The 22849-nt window shown below is 45.2% G+C and overlaps 1 protein-coding gene across 5 annotated transcripts in view; it reads right to left on the reverse strand.

The window, feature by feature from the left end:
• Positions 1–22849, reverse strand: part of LPIN1 (lipin 1) — a 106927-nt gene that overhangs the window by 44892 nt on the left and 39186 nt on the right. Inside the window, exon 1 of one of the 5 annotated variants that reach the window (XM_048845533.2) lies at positions 12917–13170. The exons of the other annotated variants lie outside the window; for them this stretch is intronic. The gene's annotated coding sequence lies outside the window, so the exon portion shown is untranslated. Of the gene's footprint in view, positions 1–12916; positions 13171–22849 lie in introns of those variants that run through there. 5 annotated transcript variants of the gene reach the window in all.

Raw genomic sequence — 22849 nt, forward strand, 5'->3', positions numbered from 1 at the left:
TTAACTTTCAATGGGAGTTGTGCTCCTAAGTCACTTGGTGCTTTCTGAAAATCCCATGCAATAATAACTTTGATAAGATTGTGCCGGTACCCAGGGTTCTGAGGCTCTTACCACCACCTGTACTTAGCGCAAAGTAGTTTTATCTATGCAGGCTGTGGATTAGCTCCCCGAAACTAATAACCTCTGGCAGCACAAGCACTACCTTCCAGGCCTCCACAGACCTCACCCTCTCTGTACAAGTAGGGATAGGCACACACCAAGTCCTCTGGGTGTTCCCTGTAGTGTCCAGCCCCTTATCTAATGAACACTCATAGAATTATCAGGCCTGCTGTTCCCAAAGGAACAGTACACACCAGCTTGTAAGAGTCAACTCCCGACCAGTAATTTGCTTAACACCAAAGCACTTAAGCTATATTTATAGTGAGCACAAGGATAAGTTTATCAAAAAACAGAGATTCAGTGAATAAGAATATTGGGAACAAATGGTTATATATAAAAACACAATCATAACATGCTTTCTAGAGACTAAACTTAGCTAACAGGTTAACCTCCTCTCTAAAGAAGCTTATCTCACCCAAAGTTCTTTTCACCGTTTTCAGCTAACTCTAGTTGTGACCACTTTTTCACGAAGCAAGTCTGCCATCCATTTACTTCCTACGTAAGGAATGCCCAGGCATCTCCTTTGTATCCCCAAATATACTCAAGCAAACCTTTTATATGCACCTCAAGATAAGGTTCTCTTCCCCTGCTGTGTTCCTCTTCCTGTTAGTTTAATTCTTCATTTGCATTCATTTCAGATTGGTGGTAAGGGACCAATTGTGAATGGGGCAATAGTCAATTTATACATAGTGAAGAATACAAACTAAACAAACTAGAGGCTATCCACTGCATCCACTGGAGGGGTGCATGGTCGGTCACAAGGGTAAACTGTTGTCCCAGAAGGTAATAACGTAGTGTTTCCATGGCCCATTTCACAGCTAGGCACTCTCTTTCAACCACGGCATACTTCTGTTCTCTCTGGAGGAGTTTCCTGCTGAGGTAGAGGATTGGATGTTCTTCATCTTCGATAGGACAGCTCCCAATCCTACTTCAGATGCATCTGTCTGTAAAATTAATTCTTTGTTGAACTCTGGGGCTATAAGCACGGAGTTTCTGTAGAGGGCTGTCCGTAGATACATGAATGCTTTCTCTGCGGCATCTGTCCACTTCACCATGTCTGGACCCCAGACTTTTATCAGGTCTGTCAGGGGACTCGATCTGGTAGCAAAATGGGGAATAAATCATTGGTAGTACCCCACCACACCCAGGAATGTGTGGATTTGCTTTTTCTGACATGGCCAGGGCCAATTTTGGATAGCCTCTAGTTTGTTTAGTTTGGGCTTGACCATGCCCCTTGACCATGCCCCGAGGTATTTAGCCTCAGCTAGCCCTATAGTACACTTGGCTGGGTTGGCTGTGAGGCCAGCCCGTCTTAATGTGTCCAGAACCGCTTCCACCTTTTCCAAGTGAGTTTCTCAGTCAGGGGTATGAATAATCACATCATCCAGGTATGCCGCTGCATAACTGGTATGGGGCCATAGGAGCTTGTCCATAAGACAAAGTGGCAGGTGCCCCATGCAGTCCAAAAGGAAGAACAGTATATTGAAACAGACCCTCTAGGGTAGAGAATGCCATCTTTTCTTTCGCATCTTTGGCAAGGGGAATCTGCCAGTATCCCTTTGTTAAATCAAGGGTGGTCAAAAATTGGGCATTGCCCAGGTGGTCAACTAACTCATCAGTACGGGGTATGGGGTATGCATTGAATTTGGATCTCTCATTCAGCCAACGAAAGTCATTACAAAACCTAGTGGTGCCATCCAGTTTGGGCACCAACACAATCGGGCTTGACCACTGACTGTGGGACTCTTCGATGACTCTCGGCTCCAACATCCTTTTTACCTCTGCCTTGATCTCCTCCCTTTTTGCCGCTGGGACCCAATAGGGCCTTAAAATTACCTTTGCCCCAGGGTCTGTGATAATGTGGTGATATGCTTCGGTGGTCCGACCTGGTTTGGTTGAAAACACATCCTAGTATTGGTTGATCATCTCAGTTACCTCCTTCTTCTGGTTTGGTGTCAGATCAGTGGATATCCTGATCTGCCCCTGCATGTTATTTCCCTGGATTGGGGTCTCTTGGGCCACTACACACGCCTCTTGTTGGCTTTAAGAGGTTAATGTGATAAATTTGTTCTTGTTTCCGGCGTCCTGGCTGCCGCACCTTGTAGGTTACTTCCCCCATGGGTTCAACCACCTCATAGGGCCCCTGCCATTGGGCCAAAAGCTTGCTTTCTGCCGTGGATACCAACACCATTACCTGATCCCCTCGTTGGAACTGTCAGACTTTTGCCTGGCGATTGTAATGGGTTCGCTGGACCTCCTGCGCCTTTTCCAGATGTTCCCGTACAAAAGGGGTGACCTGTGCTATACGTTCTCACATCTGCAACACGTGGTCAATTATATTTCTCCCCTCATTGGGTTCCTCTTACCAGATTTCTTTTGCGATATCTAGTATGCCACGGGGGTGGCATCTGTATAATAACTCAAAAGGGGGAAAACCCAGTTGAGGCCTGAGGTACCTCCCGGATTGCGAACATAAGGTAGGGTAGTAGGGTGTCCCAATCCTTCCCATCCCGACTTACCACTTTCCTTATCACTGCCTTGAGGGTTCAGTTAAAACTTTCTACCAGCCCATCGGTCTGCGGATGATAGACTGAAGTTCTCAGGGAGGGGATATGGAGCAGCGTACAGAGGTCCTTCATTAGCTTCGACATAAATGGGGTACCTTGGTCTGTTAATATCTCCTTTGGTAGCCCCACTCGGGTAAAGATCCCCACCAACTTAACTCTTTAGCCATCATTTTAGAGGCTGCATTCCGCAGGGGGACGGCTTCTGGATAGCGAGTAGCATAATCCAGAACAACAAGTATATATTGGTGGCCCCGAGCTGTCTTCTCCAGGGGTCCCACTAGGTCCATGGCTATTCGCTCAAAGGGGACCTCTATGATGGGAAGGGTACTAAAGGTGCTCTCAAGTGGGGATGGGGACTGTGCAGCTGGCACTCTGGGCAGGAAGCACAGTACCTCCGCACTTCGTCATATACTCCGGGCCAGAAGAATCATCGCAGGACACATGCCAGGGTCTTCTCTACCCCCAAATGCCCCCCAAAAAGAGGACTATGGGCAAGACTTAATACTGCATTCTGACGTTTTTGAGGTACTAGGATCTGCTGTACCTTCTGCCCCTGTACTGGTGCAACGCGGTATAAGAGATTCTTCTTTGTTATGAAGTAGGGTCGTGGTCCCTGGGTTTTCCCTTCCATGGGGACCCCATCTATTTTGGTCACCTTCTTCCTAATGTTGTCGTACCTCGGGTCTTCAACCTGGTCCCATCCAAAATTTCCTCTCCCAGGGCTAATCTGCCCAAGTTCTAGGGGGCCAGTCTCTGTTGCCTCTACTGGTTCAGAGGCGTTAAGGTGTGGGACAGACTCGGGTGCTTCTCCCTCCTGGGTGGCCTCCTTTTCAGCTGCTCAGGTCCACCTACCTACAAGAGCGATCCTCTGGCTTTGGGTCAGTATTCGGGTTCCCAAGGCCTCAGCTGCCATCCTTTCCCTTTTTGACTTTCTACCCTGTCTGGGAGTGGAGAACAGATCTGGGGATATTTCAAAGAAGATTGGGGGTTGACAGTCTACTGTGGATGCCTCACTGACTTCAGGGTTTCCCCCTTTCTCCAATTCCCCTACCGGGAGTAAGTCTCCAAACCCTGGGAAGTCCCTCCCTATGAGCACCGGGTACGGGAGTTTAGTGACTACACCTGCTGCTACCTCAGTAGTGTTCCCCTGAATCTCGATTTTTACTGGGATGGTGGGGTAATAACCAACTGTCCCAGGGATGCATGTTATCCCCATACGCTTAGCCCACAGCAGCAGATTACGCTTCACGAGCTTCCTCAAGACAAGCATGATAGCACTCCCCAAATCTACCAGTGCTGTGGTCGCTACCCCATTTAGCTTCACTGGTCTGGTGTACATATGTGGGGTTAGTGAGACCCCCACAAGGTGGATTAGGGAGCATGTGTCTGCCCAGTTCCCCAGGTTACACTGCATAGGCTACTCAGCATTGGGACACTGTGCAGCTATGTGTCCCCACTCCCCGCAGGCGTAACATCCGTATGGTGCCCTAGACATTCCCCGGCCTCTCGGTTTGGGCAGTCTAACATCACGACCCTCTTCCCCCTCAGTGCTCCGACTCTTTGTGGATTCTGGTGGGCCTTCAGCCCCTCTCTTTTTCCACCTGAGCTCTCCTGGTGGCCCAGTCACCCGAGCTCTAGGGCTTGGTGCTGCTAGTTTAACCCGGGGTGCTTCTTCCTCAACTGGAAGGGTCAGCTCCCTCACCGTCCTTCGCCTCTCTACCAGTGCGACAACCTCATCGTAGGTGGAGGGTTCGTTCTGGCTTACCCAGGCGCGAAAGTCTGGCGGTAGTCCTCTCATGTACCGGTTGATGACCAGAACCTCAAGTATCTCCTCTGGACTCCGGGACTCAGTTCGCAACAACTTTCGTGAGAGATGGATGAGGTCAAACAATTGGGACCACGGGGTTTTGTTTTCCTGGTACCTCCACTCGTGATACCGCTGGGCCTGCATTGTGGTCGTTATCCCAGATCTGGCCAGGATCTCTGCTTTCAGCTGGGGGTAGTCTGCTGCAGCTTCTTCAGGCAGATCATAGCAGGCCTTCTGGGCCTCCCCACACAGTAATGGGGCAAGGATGCCAGACCACTGATCTTGAGGCCAGGCCTCCCGTAGGGCTGTCCTCTCAAAGGCCAGGAGATATGCCTCTGTGTTATCCTCCCCTGTCATTTTCTGCAGGCAATTGCTGGCCCATATGATCCGCATCCCATCATGGCCGTGATTCATCTCTGTAAGGGCCTTCACTTGATTTACCAGTTCCCGCAACATAGCCCAGTCTTGAGCAGCCTGGTCCATCAGCAGGCGATTAGTCTCTTGCTGCAGCCACACTGCATCCTGCTGCCTGGACACAGGTAGCCTCCTGCTGGGCAGCCATGGCTTGTATCAGTGCCCGCACTACCTCGTCCACTGTGGTGGAAAAAAAACTCCTTTTTTTCTTTTTTTAATAATAATAACGCCCTCCTTCTTCCGCCACGCTGTGCACACTAAATGCCACTTCTTTCACCAGTTGTGACAGAGTTCCTCCTCTGCCTTGGTGGATCCTGCGCTTATTAGTGGTTTTCTCGCCAGCCCTCAGATTGGCCACTTTCGTGGCTCAAATCTGCCGTTCACTCAGTTAGCCTCATCACCGGCCAGCATGGGGAAAGGAAGAAGAACAATCCCCACAGTCTCTGCTGATCCACCTAGTGGATCGGAGAACAGGCCAGAGACCATCCCCTCTGGTGGAACCCACAGTCCAGTTCAACTCCTCCAGTATCAAGTAGGGAGTTGGAGGGATGGTGGGAACCTTGGCCCGCCCTCTACTCCGGGTTCCAGCCCAGGGCCCTGTGGATTGCAGCTGTCTACAGTGGCTCCTGTAACAGCTGTGTGACAGCTACAACTCCCTGGGCTACTTCCCCATGGCCTCCTCCCAACACCTTCTTTATTCTCATCACAGGACCTTCCTCCTGATGTCGGATAATACTTGTTCTTCTCAGTCTTCCAGTAGTACGCCTTCTCACTCTCAGCTTCTTGTGCCTCTTCTTCCCAGCTCCTTGCACGCACCACAAACTGAAGTGAGCTCCTTTTTAAACCCAGGTACCCTGATTAGCCTGCCTTAATTGATTCTAGCAGCTTCTTGATTGGCTGCAGGTGTTCTAATCAGCCTGTCTGCCTTAATTGTTTCCAGAAAGTTCCTGATTGTTCTGGAACCTTCCCTGTTACCTTACCCAGGGAAAAGGGACATATTTAACCTGGGGCTAATATATCTGCCTTCTATCACTCTCCTGTACGAAGAAACAGCATATCATAGAAACCTTAATTAGTAAAAAGCAACAGATTGCTCTGGCTACTCAGATGGTTAGAATGATTCTAAAGATTGATGATATTCATAGGCTAGGAGAATCTGAAGAATGAAGGCTGAAAAACAAGGAATAAAATGTAATGGAGCCACTGCAGTAACAAAAATTAGTGGGATCTCAACAGTTCATCTTTTATTTCTTGACAACTTTTCTTTTTGTTTTAGATATTTTAACTGCTAGTTTTAAAGACAATAAAGTACCATTTAGCAAAAAACAAAAAAAATCACTCTCCTGTAGCCATCTGGCCCGACCCTGTCACAATAGATAGATGGTGTGACAAAGTTCCTCCTTTGCCTTGGTGGGTCCTGCGCTTATTGGTGGATTTGCTTGCCTCAGAGATTCTCGGCAGCCCTCAGTTTGGCCACTTTTTCTAGTGGGTCCAACTTGCTGTCCACTCAGCTAACCTCATCACTGGCCAGCATAGGGAAAATGGAGAACAATCCCTGCAGTCTCTGTGTCCCACCTAGTGGGTCGAGAACAGGCCAGATCCCTTTCCAATTTAGACCTTCCCTTCTGGTGTTTCTCACAGACCAGGTCAACTCCTTCTGTGTCCAATCAGGAGTTGGGGGGATGGGGGAAACCCTGGCCCAACCTCTACACCGGGTTCCAGCCCAGGGCCCTGTGGATAGCAGCTGTCCACAATGTTCCCTGTATCAGCTGCGTGACAGCTACAACTCCCTGGGCTACTTCCCCATGGCCTTCCCCCAGCACCTTCTTTATCCTCACTGCAGGATCTTCCTCCTGAAGCCTGATCACGCTTGAACTCTTCAGTCCTGCCGCAGCATGCCTTCTCACTCCCTGCTCCTTGCGCGCCCCCTACTAACTGATGGGAGTTCCTTTTTAAACCAGGTGTCCTGATTAGCCTGCCTGCCATAATTGAGTCTAGAAAGTTCTTAATTGGCTCCAGGTGTCTTGATTAGCTTTCCTGTCTTAATTGGTTCTAGCAGGTTCCTGATTGCTCTAGGGCAGCCCCTGCTCTGGTCACTCAGGGAACAGAAAACTATTCATCCAGTGGCCAGTATATTTGCCTCCTACCAGACTCCTGTACCCCACTCATCTGGGTCTGTCACAATGGCTAAACATCTCTTGTCTGACAGAAAACCTGTTTTCTGGTGACTAATGCCTTGAAATAGACTTCAGTAACATATTCTCAGTATACATACATAACTCCTTACATAGTATCTGCACATACATTTCACAATGATATTGATGAACCAGAATATACAAAGCAGAATCAGGAGATTCCTATAACCCCTCTGCACTCCCAGTTGCCATTAACAAGTTCTTGAGTCAGAAATATGTTGCACTCAGAGTTGTCTGGCAGGCTGTTAGAAGATGATCTGTAGCACGTTAAAATGCAAAGCAAACCAAAAGCTCAATAAAAAAAAAACCACATCTACAGAGATGTCTTTTTGCTATATCTGTACAACACCTAGCACAGTGGACCGTCACCCATGAATAGGGTCCCTAGACACTATAACAGTATGAATAATAAACAACCGTTAATGCTGGAAGGAATGCTGGAAGGGGCCAAAACCTGAGGAAAAATCCTCAGCTGATGTAAATCGTCATAGCTCCATTAAAGTCACCGGAGCTGTGACAATTCCAGCTAAGGATCTGCCCCACTGGTCTCAGTTGTAAAGATGTAAAAACTACAGCTCACTTCATCGGATGCATAGAATGGAATATATATATATATATATATATATATATATACATACAGATAAGTTGGAAGTTACCATACAAACTGTGAGAGGCTAATTAATTAAGATGAGCTATTATCAGCAGGAGAAAAAACTTTTGTAGTGATAATCAAGATGGCCCATTTAGACACTTGACAAGAAGGTGTGAGGATACTTAACATGGGGAAATAGATTCAATATGTGTAATGACCCAGCCACTCCCAGTCTCTATTCAAACCCAAGTTAATGGTATCTAGCTTGCATATCAATTCAAGCTCAGCAGTTTCTCCTTGGAGTCTGTTTTTGAAGCTTTTCTGTTGCAAAATTGCCACCCTTAAATCTTTTACTGAGTGGCCACAGAGGTTGAAGTGTTCTCCTATCGGTTTTTAAATGGAGAGTTGGGGTAGGTTAAATACCAGTGCAGATACACAGGTTCCCCCAAACAACAGCTTTGGCCTCCATAGATGACAAGCGATATGCTCATTTGGGGGCGGGGACTGGAGTAAACTTCCTGGTATCACCACAAGGAAGAAGAGGAAAAATCCTGCTGCCACCCACTCAAGTGAAGAATAAGGAGGAAACTCCACCTGTTTGAAGTATGGATCACTCACTCACCTATTCAGAAATACACTATGTAGGCCATGATGACATGACCTTATAAGCTCCAAGTATGGTATGCCTGGCTTTAAAAATTAATATCTCATTGCCAGCATGACAGATAAAAGAAGTTTGCTTTAGACTATTCTGTAAATAAGATTAAGCAAGAAAAGCAACAAGAAAGGCTGGGATATTAAAAATACGGCTTAATCATAACATATTTTAATCACATACCTATTAGCCAAAGCCAGTACCAAAGGCCTCCCCAGCATGGTCCAGGGGCAGCAGCCTAGGAGAAAAATCAGACCCACCAACTTCCTAGCTGCTGAAACATGCCCCTACCACACCCACACACTTCTGTTGTGTTTGTCTACCGGTGCCTAGTAATCTGCCCTCTGTTAATGTATTAGGCCCAACCATTATTTTTCAAATATCAGAAATATTCTGCAGGTCAACCCTAGTAAATAAAGTTCCCTAGTTCACTTCTGCATTTCCATGTTTGAAATGCAAGTGTAATCCACACACCTTCTGGGTGTGGTGTTCTGTCCCATCTAGTGGCACTGAGACCACTTAGAGCAGGGGTGGCCAAACTTTTTGGCCCGAGGGCCACATCAGGCTGTGAAACTGTATGGAGGGCAGGTAGGGAAGGCTGTGCCTCCCCAAACAGCCTGGCCCCCGCCTTCTATTCGCCCCCTCCCACTTCCTGCCCCTGATTGTCCCCCTCAGAACCCCCGACCCATCCAACCCTCCCCCCCCTTTTCCCCTGACTGCCCCCTCCTGGAACTCCTCCCTGCCCCAAACTGCCCCCCCCCAGGATCCCACCCCCTATCCAACCTCCCCCCCAGCTCCCTGTCCCCTGACTGCCCCGACCTATCCACACCCCCGCCCCCTGACAGGCCCCCCCAGGTCTCCCAGACCCTATCCAACCCTTCCTGTTCCCCAACCCTTGACCACCCCAGAACCTTCGCCCCTAACCACCCCCTGCTCCCTGTCCCCTGACTGCCCCCTGGGACCCTCTACCCAACCCCTTTTCCGCCGCGTGTGTGCGCCGCCGCCACCCCCTTACCATGCTGCTCAGAGCAGCAGGAGCTCGCAGCCCCGCTGCCCGCACAGCGGCGTAGCTGCAGGGGAGGGGGAACAGCAGGGGAGGGGCTGGGGGCAAGCCTCCCAGGCCAGGAGCTCAGGGGCTGGGCAGGATGGTCCCATGGGCCGGATGTGGCCCGCGGGCCGTAGTTTGCCCACCTCTGACTTAGAGAGAGAGAAAGAGAGAGAAAGAAATTAATGAGTCTGCTCTACAGCCTTTGCTAACAGCCAGTTGGCCTTTAGCTCATGCTGTAGAGGCTCATACACTGAGGTCCCAGGTTCAAGCCTGCCTGCCAAAAACCAGGGTCTGCTGATGTTACACAAGCACATATCAAACAAGAATGCCTTTGTGCAAATACTTGTATTTCTTTATCTTACACAAACTGTGGATCAAGACCCAAAAGTGGGTTACAACCCCATTTTAATGGGGTTGCCAAGGCTAGTGTTGGCCAAGGGCCCCAGCAAGTCCCAAGCCCAAGCCCCACCACCCATGGCTAAGGTTACATGCCCCCCACCTACAGCAGAGCCCTTGGGCTCAGTCTCCGGTCTCCTCCTGGGGTCATGTAGTAATTTTTGTTGTCAGAAAGGGGTCACATTGCAATGAAGTTGAAGAACCACGGCAATAGTTCATTGTAATAATGTCCTTTAGCTTGTATGGAGTTGCCATCATTTTCAACATCTGTCATTCCAAAAGCCCAAGAAGTCCTTCAGTTTGAAAATGTTGATGTTATATAAAAAATGCAGTGCTATGTTAGTGCAGTACTATGTTTAGTTATATAAAAATGCAGTACTATGTTTATAAAAGCACTTTAAACCAAAAAAGCGAGCTCAATCAAATTGGAGAGTGGAAGTTTGCTAGTGATGAAACCTCATGTGCAAAGACAGGAAGGATGGTCAGTGGTTAGCATGTTAGCCTGGGAGTGGAGTGACCCAGGTTCAACTGCCTCCTTTACCACAGAGGCCTTAGGCACTTAGTCTCTCAGTGCCTCAGTTTCCTATCTGTAAAATGAGGATCAATGTGGATATTTCTCTTTCTCTCGGGGCTGTTATTGGGATAAATACAGTAAAGATTCTGAGGTGCTCACATACTTTACCAACGGGGTCAAAATAAATGCAACAGATAGACAGCAAAGTACAAATTAGTACATGAGATTTAGAAACTTTTAAAATAACTGGAGAAAATACAGCAGGCTATATTCTGGTGCTGATCCAGGCTATTCCACTGAAGTCAAAGGAGTTTTAGAAAGGTAAATCAATGCAGAATGTGGTCTGGTGATCCAAGAATAGAGCATATTCAACTCTGAGCTGGGACCTCTCTGTGGCCTAGTGTCCCTTTCTTTCAATTAAGTTGTATGGTTTATAATAATACAAAGTAAGATTTGTCTCTTAGCCTTTGACTCTATATTTTCTGGATTTAAAGAGTTTCAGATCAAACCCTTATTATATTTTGAGTTGTTCTGGTCATCATTTTGTGTGTGTGCATATACACACACATACCTACACAGCATACACATATGATGTATGAAAAAAAGCCTAGTATCAAATCCTGTTCATCTTCCTGACAACCCAATGTCACACTGAAGTGAATGGGGTACTCACATGAGTCAAGAAAGCAGATATTGGCATGCAGTTCACATCCTGGGCTAATAACATGAAGATTTTAGTTTAAAACAAAGCTATTAGAGATCTAGGAGCATCAGAAATCCATTAGTGTTCCACTGCTCTTATGTTTCGCACCCTTACTCTTGAGATTGTCAAATAATTTTGCTGGGGATTATTTTTTACTTGATTTTCATTTTTAAATTCACTCTAGGAATTTATGCCACTTTTAAAGCAAGCAGAAATTTCCATCTGACTTTATAATTGAAATGCTGACAATGACAAATCCTTATCTACAGCTATTTAAAAGTTGCTGACATATATATTTTCTGCCATGGTAATGAAAACAAGCAAAGAAACAACAAAACAGAACAAAGTGGAGTTTAAGGGGTCTGTTGGTAGGCCAATGAGTTTACATATGAAAGAGAAAATCAACTCCAAAGCATAGTAGTTAAGGTTTATCACATATCAGTGGTGAAAACATCATCTTGGTTATCTAAGTATTATTAGACAGGCTACTACATAGTAGTGAAGCACACACTTGTCTTATAATAAAAACATAATTTGCACAAAATATAGCATTTCTTCAAAACACAACACAAATTCTTCTCACGTAGCACAGTCTCAAAAATGAGGGTGAATATAATGACATTCATATAAAACCTTATAATAAAGTACATAATGAAAGTTTAAATCCCTCTTCTTAAAGGACAAAGAGGATCTATCGCTCAAAACAACTGCTAGTTGTTACAGAAGGAAAACACCACAAAACGAAAATTGAAGTTCAGTTTTACACATAAAATTCCACTACCCTCAAACCAGCTTTTACTTACCTTAAATCTATGCCTCGCCTGGCCTGGTTATCCCCCTTTCCTTTTCCCCTCTCAGCTAAAGCTGGGATGTAGTCTAGTGACATTAATGTAGCATGTTTCTTCAGTAGATCTCAAAGGCAGGTAAAGGCATATGGGAAAAGTGAAGCACGGACAGGTGAAGTGACTTGCCCAAGGTCACACAGTTAGTCAGTAGCAGAGCTGGGAACAGACTCCACATTTCCTAACTCCCTGCTCAGCTCACAGCTGCCTATAGGGGAGTCGGGTACACTTTGCTGAGAATAAACAACTAAAGAGAGAAACCCAGCTCTCTCCTCTCCGCTCATTTTTTGACTGAGACAGACAGGGAAAGAGGATTTCTCATCCTAGCCTTTTGGGGATCTGGGGGAGCACTTCTAAAGCCTAGCATTGATGGTTCCAGCAAGCCAATTTAAAATTAAACATTCAGATGAACCTGAAAACAGAATTTAGCTGGAGGAAAGTAAGCTATATCATTTCTTCACAAGAATTATTATTTTCACTAAAATTGTTACTAAAACCAGACCCAGAATTAAGAGAAAAAGCTAGTGTTCCAGGCAGTTCAGACCATCCAAGGCACGGATCTGAATCCAAGCAGGTGAGAGAAGGGACCCCCAAGGTCATGGCACCACATGCCAGAGGAGGATGAAAAGCCTGCCTGGTGATGCTAGCTTAAAGCTCAGGATTTCAATGGGTCACATACCCCAAAGCAGTTAAAAACCCAGCTCTGTCTTTCCCATTGCCCCACCCCAAGTCCTCCTTGTGTTTTATAAACTCCCCAATTCCTCCTTTTATCATCGATTCGCCGCACCTTCCCCCCCCCCCCCCAAACAGAAAGCATCAACAGCTCCCAGGACCACAGGAAGGCAAAAACACATCACACATACACAACACCCCACCCTCACCCCTTATTCTCCTTTAGGGCAAAGAAGGAGGTAGGGAAGAATATCAAGACAAAGCACTGAGTAGCTCCAAAGCTTGTCTCTCATCAACAGAAGTTAGTCCAATAACTGATATTATCGCTCCAAGAGGAAGCTCAGTTACTTACTGCCTTGTCCTGGGACTGTCCTTTGTGTGCAAACAGCTTGCTGCAGAGATGTCAATTGACCTCACTGGCTGGCTAGTGCCCGCCCTAGAGGAGGGACCCACAGGATACAGACATGGGGGGGGGCGAAAGGGGAATCAGGAAAGCCTCAGAAAAGCAGCCTTCAGCCTACACCGCAGCAGACCTATCACGTGTCAGTCGCTTGGGGCCTGATCCTGTGAATGTCCCCAACACCCACTGCTGCATGCAGTGTAGATGCAGTGTAGTGTGGGCCCCAAGATATTAAAGAGACAAGACACAGAGCTCTGCGTGGCTCGAAAGCTTGTCTCTCTGACTGACAGAAGTTGGTCCAATAAAAGATACTCCCTTACTCACCTGGTCTCCCAAACACCCACTGACATCAGTAGGAATTAAAGCAGCCCAGCATCTAATAGTAGGGACTCAGCATCCCACCGGATAAGGCATTTGGGGGCTGATCCAAAGCTCCCTGAAGTCAGTGACTTTTCTCGTTGACTTAATGGGTTTTGGATCAGGCCCTAGGTAAGGAAACTGACTCCATGGGTTTTTAATGTTCATTCGTTTTTGTTTTTTTTTAAATCTCACAATTCAGGGCAGACAGATTTTGGTGTGTGGGGTGCATTTCAAATCTGCCTCCCCTGGAATTCAACAGGGTTCATTAGAAATTAAACAGAGGTCTACAGGCATGACGCTGAAATCCTTTCAGTGGGATTATATCAGGGACGTCTTTGGCCAAATATACCAAAAGGGGTTATACTAAAAGTTACATTCTGTGCAAACACCGGGGGGGGGGGGGGAAGCAAATGCGGGACCTAATTTTATACATTGCCCAGACATAACAAATGAAGAGCTCAGGAGAGAAAAAACCCCAATTACAGTTCACCCTCAACTGACAGACCTGGGGGGACCAGCCAAAAAAAAAAGCAGCCAGCAAGCCAACAGGCCGGGGCATTAACTAAAGGGGGGGAACCCCTCTGTATCAGAAACCTGGGGCGTTCGCCTTTTGCAAATGCAGTTGCTCATCATATGGCGCCCCTGCCACAGTGACCAGATTAAGGGCCCAACCCTGCTAGTTTTCCACCCACAGGACTAGCCCTGGGAATCACAAGAGCCAGGGTGGGAGATCATGTCTGTGACTGGACCAGCTTCTGTTAGTGAGAGACACACGGTCTGGAGTCACACCGCGCTGTTCTGGGAATCAGGGCACTTCTGTGCAGGAGGCTGCAGCCTCTAAACGGGCTACCCTGACTCCTTTCTCCACCAAGAACTACCAAGGAGCTTCCTTTTGGGGGGAAGCAGCGTCACGTAGCACGTCACCCGCGCTGCTCTCACACCCCCATGGCTCCCGGCGGCCGCCGTCTGGAGTCCCCCTGGCGGGGCCCTCGCCGCCCAGGCTTGCCTCCGCCTCTCGTATTGTGACTCGGCGCTAGGAGGCGGAGAGCTGAGGTGATCCCGCCGGCCAATCAGGAGCCTGCCTGGGCTCAGCCCAACGCAACTGGGTGGGAGGTGGCAAATCGGCGTCGGCCGGCCGGCGCCGGGAGTAGGGGGCTTGGCTTGGCTTGTTGTTTGCAGGAGGGGGTTTTTTGGTTTGGTTTGGTTTTTTTGCGGCGGGGCTATGTCGTGTAAACGGACTGTTCCCGAGCGGATGGGGTGGGTGGGGGTGTTATATAACCATTGGGGGGCAGAGCTCAAACCCGAAGTTGCAGCCAGTGGCGTGATTTAGCCGTAGAGTAAAAGTATTGTGCACAAGTTCTGAGTGCTTCGGTGGGGTTGTTTGTGTGAGTGTGTGTGTGTGTGGGGGGGGGGGGTCCTTTGCAGATCCATGCTCTGTGACACACTGATCTCTCTCACCCCAGCAGCACTCAGTAATTAAACCGTGGCCAGGTCCTTTCCCGGTTTCCCAGGACGAGCTCAGCTAGACACGTGCATCTATCCTAGCTATCCAGTGCGAGAGCTGCGGACACCCCACGGGTGTGCGCCTTCGTCACCTCTGCTAAGTGCATCTTCATAGCTCTGTGATACGAAGATGCAAATCATGCAAGGGGCGAGCCACAAGTTGCTAGGCTGCGGGGGAGCCAACCAGACAGGATTGGGCAGAGGCGGGGGTGAAGAGTCAGGAAGGAGACTGAGAGCAGAGGAAAGGAAAAGGAAGATGGGGACAGAGAGAGGAGAAGGAACTGGCAGTCAGCAGAGGAACACAGGATAGAAGTTGCAGCGTTCTTCTCTGTGTACCAAATACAGACTCTTCGCATCACCAAGGACCTCAGGAATCGAACTTCCAAAGATGTCTTTTGAGGGGAAGGAGCCTCGTGGCTTAAGCACAGGAGAGAGTGTCAGCAATCTGTGTTCTATTCCTGCAACAGCCACAGACTTCTCTGTGACTATCACCAAGGCACTTACACTTCTCTGTGTCTCCATTTTCCCATCCGTGGAATGGGAATATTACTAATTGTTGGTTCAGAGAAGTGTGGTGAGGCTTAATTCATTAGTGTTTACAAAGTGCTCCAAGATCCTTGGAGAGAAAGCAAGATAACTTCAGAGTGTTATTTATAATCTTACCTTAATGAGATTGAAGGGGGGGAAGAATTTTGAACTGGAAGAACTCAGAAGTCTTAGAAGGCCTCGAGGAACGAGGTTCTCAAAGTTTTATCAAGTTTAGACAACATTCAGAGATGACCTCATGGATCTTCTATTTATGACCATGCAAGGGACTTTCCTTCCCATTCATGATCAAATAACATCTCTGTGGCAATGACAGCAATTGCTTACACGAAGAAGAAATATCAGGGAAAAGATTAATGTATTGTAGACTTTTTGTAATACAGTTTATCAGTTGGAAATGAGGAAGAGAATCAGCATCACCACGTGACCAGCCAACTCTATGTGGGCTACCAGTGGACCATATCATTGATATTCTAGGGGGAAAGGTATGGAATCCTAACATGCATAAATCTTCCTGTGATACCCCACCGGAAGGGAGTCGGTTCCAAGAGCGCAGGTCAGCCGAGCTAGTCGTCCTTAAAGGTGATCATTAGTATTCACACTGTCTGAGCAGACACACTATGAGAAGATTGTAGTGTGGTTGAGAAGTTGTGAGGATATATACAAAAACAGTCCACGCAGCAAATCAGGTTATTTTTCATAAATTTTTCCATGTATAATATCTATTGTTCTTTTTTGCTTAGCCTATAGTTTTGAGAGTTAGGAATAGTAATAATAATAATTTAACAATATCTAGTTCTTATATAGGGCTTTTCAACAATAGATTCCAAAGCACTTTACAAAGGACATCAGTATTCTTATCCTCATATTATAGACAGAGAAAACGGAGGCACAGAGAGATGAAGTTATTTGCCCAAAGTAATTTAGCAAACTGCTGGCAGAACTGAGAAGAGAACCCAGTCTTGAGTTCCACTCCAGTGTTCTGTCCACTAGGCAACACTCCTTTCAATTCCACCCCACGCTAATCTGATGATTTGCCATCCTTATTTGTAATGGAATATAAAGTAGAAGGTTTTAGCCTAATAGTGATTCACTCTCATTAACCCACTATTGTAATATATAACAGAGAGAAAGTGTGAGAGAACCCTTTATGCTGAATTACTTATACATTCAAAGTAGGGGGTTGCTAACCAATGTAAACACATTTAAATGAGGTTTTAGGAAGAATCCCAAATACTGAAGGTCTGTTATGGTGAGCTGGCTGTGATAGTATGCAAAGGAGAAATTAAAGGGGAAATGGAGCAATGAGGATGAGAGAGTGTCCAGAAAGTAAGGAGAAGATAGACTATAACAGTTTATACAGAGACAATGAGGAGAGTAAACAATGGTGCGTAGCAAATGATAGCAGAGAAAAAGGAGAAAAGAAAAGAGGAAGAGAAAAACAGTGTTGGGGAAGACATTAAACTGAAGAGAAGGGTTAGAGGTACTGTCCGCACATCACACACATATGGACATTTTGTAAAGGAGAGACAACTTTAGGTTTGAGGAACAAGAGGGTCACATTACCTTTGGTATTCTAGGGCCAGATTTCAAAGCTACTATTTTATATGTGCAACTCCCTTTGCAAGCACAGAATCCAGGCATGTGCAAAGTTCGCCTTCAAATAACTACTCAGTAACATTTCAAGTTTTTCTTAGTTTTTCAGTTACGTTGGGAAAGCACCTGCCTGCTCTCTCCCCTAACCCCTCCTCCTAAAGGTTTCAAATTCTAATCCGTCCATCAGACTCATCATCTCTGGCAGCACGTCTTTTTCTTTCCACTAATCCCTTCCCCACCTTTGCTAATCCTGAGGGAGCCGTGATGCTAGTGCTCAGACAGCTCACCACCAAAGCTTAATTGCTGGATGTCACTGGACCCTGTGCAGCCTTCCAGACTCCCTCAAACTCTTGTTTATTTCCTGCTTCTGCACTTCCCAAATTAAAACTATGCCATTGGTTATATCTTTGTTAAAAACCAAAATGAATCACGATTCACACAAAGGAATAGCTAAAAAGCTTATTCATTCAATGTAACATTCAAGGAAAAAGCCCTAACAATATCGTACTGTTCTCTGAAGTTAACTCTTAGTCCTTTTGGTTTTGTTTCCCACTCTTATCCAATCCTTTCCCAATAGACAGTAGTCATCCCAGGCCTTGAGACATACCAGTACATAATTCCAGCACTGACATAGATGTGATTAGATTTTGGTCTGCACTCTGCTGTATCAGCATTTAGAATCTAATCCATTATTGGCCTGTCCTTTGAGAGGATGAACATCATGTAACTCCTCTGTGCCTCAGAGGCCAGGATTCCTGCTAGTCTTCCAATCCTATAGCTTCCCCAGGGATGTAGTGCAGCAAAACTTCTGCCCTTCCATGATCTCAATTCACTGCTCCTTTCTCCTTCTTCTCTGCTATCTTTTGGTACACACCATTGTTTACTCTCCTCGTTGTCTCTGTTTGACCTCTTATCCTCTATCTCTTCCTTACTCTGTGCTCTCTCGCTTCCTCATGATCTACTTCTCTTTAATTTCTGGAATTCTAGCTTTGGGAATTATGGAGTTATGTGCTCAAATATTTAACATGTCTAGCCATATGCTGCTTGGACTGGGATAACCTGACTGTGACTTCCACATTTTTTAAACACAGTCCAACCATTATACCATTATGATGATGTGCTTTGTAATATTTGCACTTCCTACTCTTTAGAAAAAATATAGTCCTGATGCAAATATAATACTGCAGAGACAGCCACGTGCTTGCAAAGCATCTCTAAATTTACATTAACAGCAGAACAGCATCCTGGTTCTTCAACCTACTGTTTTCTGTTCTTTTTGGCAGTCCCTTTGTCCTGGTTGTTCTGGACTTTTCAGGCTACACCCATGGGACAAATTCTCCAGTAACTGAGCGTCAGATTCTGATGCCCTTACTCATGTTGCACAATACATTATTGAACAAGTAGTCCTACTACTTTCAATAAGATTTCATGAGTAGTAAGCTGTTTTGCTACCTGTTTGAGTGAGAGTATATGAATCTGGCTCTTAGACCACACACAATCCATTGCCAGACTGTAAATCAACACATAATTGGCTCTGTAACGCTGCTGTTCCCCAAGATTTATTGTTGAAGGTCGTAAGAGTGGTAGTGACACGGGTTTGTGTCCCAGGATTTGAATCTGAATTCCCCCTACCACAATATTAAAAGGCGGTTCACATTAAAGATACTGATGTTGGCCCATCTCTTGTTCTGACAATAAAACTGTTACAATTTTTAAGGGCACAAGAAGGTTAAGAACACTCAGTCACAGATTCCTACATGGCAATAAACATATTCATTTACAGGGAGACGTCAAAAATTTGGATCCAAACCTGGGTCACTAGACTTTCCTGGAAGGTGAGCAAAATCCCAATTCAAACGAAAAGACTCTTTAATTTTTATAATCGATAATTCCCAGCATTCCTCCCCTCTAAAGCCAGAGCTCGCCTTTCAGTTCACAAGTTTCTAGCTATTCATGGATTTCCAGATGTTACACTTTTAATATGCATACTGCACATGCATTAATATTTTCATTCACTACACAGGGATGGTTGGCCTTCAGTAAATTTATAATGAATTCATAGCCAAAGATGGAACTAGAATCTGGGGCTAACCTTCTCTCTTACTCAGACCAGTATGTAAATCCAAAGTAGCGAAGCTGATGTCAATGTATATGGTTGCTCTAGTTTTACGTTGATGTAAGCATGCGAGAAGAATTGGGCCCTGGACTGCAGATTTCCTAGATAAATGCTCCATCAATTGAAAAAAAGGAACAGTTAGTCTAACTCGGATAGGTTCAAGAGCAGTTGTCTAATATCAGATTTTGTCCCTCATTTGGTTTAGGTCACGGCAGCACCTGTCGCTGCAGTATGTGAATCTTGGCATTTAATCTGCTTCTCAAATGTCTTATTTATTTGAGGACTGCTTAGAAACATGTTTCAGTAAAAGCTATTTAATTTTGCAGGCTTCTAAAATGTTTTTCCCTCTTTTCTTTAGTGCCTTGTTATCAATTTTCATCCCCTATCCTTAAAAAACCATTGCTTTGTGGACCCAATCCTACTCCCATGGATTCCAATTTCAGCTGGCTGGAGCCCTGAATAGTAAACAGCTTGCTTTTAGAAAAATATATAAAAAACATTAGCCCTGCCCCATCTTAATACAGTATTATCTTTTTACCTTATTTCATAGGAAACCATCTGGTCTTCTGTGTTGTGTCTAAATTGTCAAATACTAAACAGCCTAAACCAACCACTCAGATCTGCTTTGTCTTTGTCTGAGATCCGGGCACTCCATGAATTTTAGCTTTCTGACTTTGTTTTCCATATAGAGACATTTCTTACATTGTACATTGTAGTCTCATAGCCTGCTTCATAGCAGACGTATTAGACCAGGCTCTTCTGTCACCCTCTCTTCTCTTCCTTCTTTCTCTCACTTCTTTGGTTCCCCATATCGTCCCTATGTCCTATGAAGAGCTCATTGTTGAGAGGAGTGATTGTGACATCACCCTCAGGGGGACCATATCATCGTCAGAAATATTGTAAGTCAAAGCGAAAGGGGGTGGAGGAGAAGAGCCAAGATAAAAAGGGAACAAGAGAAGAACATTTTATCAAATTAAAAATTATAGTTACTTTCCCAGCAGCTGTTAAAATTGGAGTTAGCCACAGGACCAGAGCAAGATAATGTGTACACAACAATATGCTCCCCTACAGTTATACTAGACTTATTTCACTCCCATGTGGCTCATATTTCAGAAAAATATGTGTTTTAGCACAGTAAAATGTAAAGTCATACATCTAGGAACAGAGAATGTAGCCCGTATATAGAGGATGGGGGACGTTACCCTGGGAAACAGTGACTCTAAAAAAGATTTGGGAGTCGTGGTGGATAATCAGCTGAACATGAACTCCCAGTGTGACGCTGTGACCAAAAGGACTAATGCAAACTGTGGATACCATAAAGTGGGGAATCTTGAGTAAAGGGTATTTGTATTTGGCACTGGTGCTACTACTGCTGTCATATTATGTCCAGTTCTGAAGTCCACAATTCAAGAAATATGTTGAAAAATTGGAGATGGTTGGGAGAAGTGTCACAGGAGTGGTAAAGGATTAGAAAACATGCTTTATAGTGATAGACTCAAGGAGTTCAATCTATGTGGCTTAACCAAGAGAATGTTAAGGAATGAGTTGATCACAGTTTAAAATTACCTATATAGAAAACAAATATTTGATAATGGGTTTTTTCAATCTAGCAGATAAAAGTGTAACAAGATCCAGTGACTGCAAGGTGAAGCTAAACAAATTCAGATTGGAAATACGGTATATATTTTAACAGTGCAGGTAATTAATCATTGGAAAAAATTACCCACGGTTGTGGTGGATTCTGTATCACTAATAATTTTTAAATTAAGATTGGATGTATTTCTAAAAGATATGTTGTAGTTCAAAGAGGAATTATTTCAAGGAAGTTCTGTGGCTTGTGTTACACAGGAGGTCAGGCTAGACAGTCACAGTGGTCTTCTGGCCTTAGAATCTAGGATAACCAGATTAGATTTTGTACTGTATGATGAGGGATTTTCCTTTCCTTTTTTTGCCCTTGCAAAATAGTTCCACAAAAATTATCTATAAGGAAGCTAATGGGCCACTTGAGAAGTTACCTGCTCAGAAAGTTACATGACTTGAAGCTACGGGTTCTCAAAGGAAAGATTCTGAATCTTCCCCCAGCTCTGCCACTCAGCTTAGAATGTCATGCAAACCTCATTGAATCATTTATCTCTAGCATCCTTAAAGAGGTTTCACACCAAGAAATGTCTTTAAAAACATTTTGCTCCAGCATATTTGATTGCTGGAACAGGAAAACATAGTCAAATTTTTACTTCTGTGGTCCACAAATGACCAAAGGGAATGTTTAAATTAGAGATGAAAAATCAACACTGATGTAATTCCACTTGCATCAGTGGAGTTGCACCATGGATGAACTGAATCTCAGCACTGTAAGTAATAATGCCCAAGTTACACAAGTGGAAGCTGAATGCTTACAAACGCTTTCTGAGACTTGATAAAAGTCAAAGCATTGCATTGCTCTGGTTTGTTCTCTTCAACCATAGCTCAATATTCCTGAGTTCATAAGTCCAGTGGTGTGCTCGCTCAGACAAAACACCTATTGACATCTATAGAGGTTTTCAAGAATGCAAGATCAGATCCATTGGGTACATATCTAGCAATGTCATCTCAGTCCTCTTTTAGGAAACAATGTGGCATCTTCCACAAATGCTGTTCTGGCCAAACAAAGTAAAGGAAGTTTCTTTCACAGGTGTTAATCCTACGCATGAAAAGTGAAGCATATGCCTGGATATACTACATTTTGAAAGCACAGCATAGCAAATCAAAAGTAAAACAACATTTATACTGTTCATTAAACAAGCTACAAGAAAACAGTACAAACCTTTGTTTGTGGGCCTTCAGGGTTAGACAAAGAGCCACTATACTTCAAGGAGTATAATATTTGCTTTACTCTTCCCATGTCTCCTTCCACCTCTTGAATAGTGGGTTTAATGCTGGAGGGCAAGTAACATTTGATAACTGACTCCCCTGAGAACCTTGCTGCTTTTATCTCTCTCGTGCCCTCAATTTCACTGGGCAGTTCTGCTGCTGGCACTGAATTAGCCTACCCAGCTGCTTCTAATATTTTGTTTAGCTGACTGACAAATAGTTTCTGTCACCTGTGCATGGTTTGTTCACTGTTTTAAATCATCATTATGTAAAACAATATCCCTTTTCAACACGTTTTAGTAGTAGGCAAGAGTTTAACAGCAGTAGCCAATTTAAGATAACACGTAGGTCTTTTGTATATTCAACCTTTTCTTCTATTGTAATCGGCTGTGCATTGTTAAGGATCTAGTAGTGCTCCCACTGAAGTCAATGGTAAAACTCCAATGGGACTTTCAAATGACATCCGAGTTTTACAATGTAAGACTCCCAGCCTTTTTTGCCTTTTGCTCTAACACTAGCATTCCTTAGCTTCTTAATACAGTCGAGTACACAGACATGCGTGCTAAGTGTAGTAATATCTAGGAGAGTGACTTAGCTCTGTCCATTGCTTGCCCATGTCTGGGCGAAGCAGGCTTTCTTCTTCTACAACAGACATCTAATGAGCTTGTCAGGTATATTGCACGTGTGCCACTAGTGGTAGGATCGGAAGTATAGACAGGACACAGGTGCTTTTACCATCCTGCCGTCTAAGGGGGTAGGAAAGGACAGCAGGATTACTGGGCCCCTTGAAGATTCCTTGGGTTTGTGAAGAGACCTGAAGGAGGGATGACAAACCCTTGTCCAGGGAAGAATTCGGAGCTGTGACTTTCATACAGCTTTCCTCATCCTCAGCCCTCTTTTATGACTTTTACTGT

Source organism: Caretta caretta, chromosome 3 (genome assembly GCF_965140235.1).
Source record: "Caretta caretta isolate rCarCar2 chromosome 3, rCarCar1.hap1, whole genome shotgun sequence".
Lineage (NCBI taxonomy): Eukaryota > Metazoa > Chordata > Testudines > Cheloniidae > Caretta > Caretta caretta.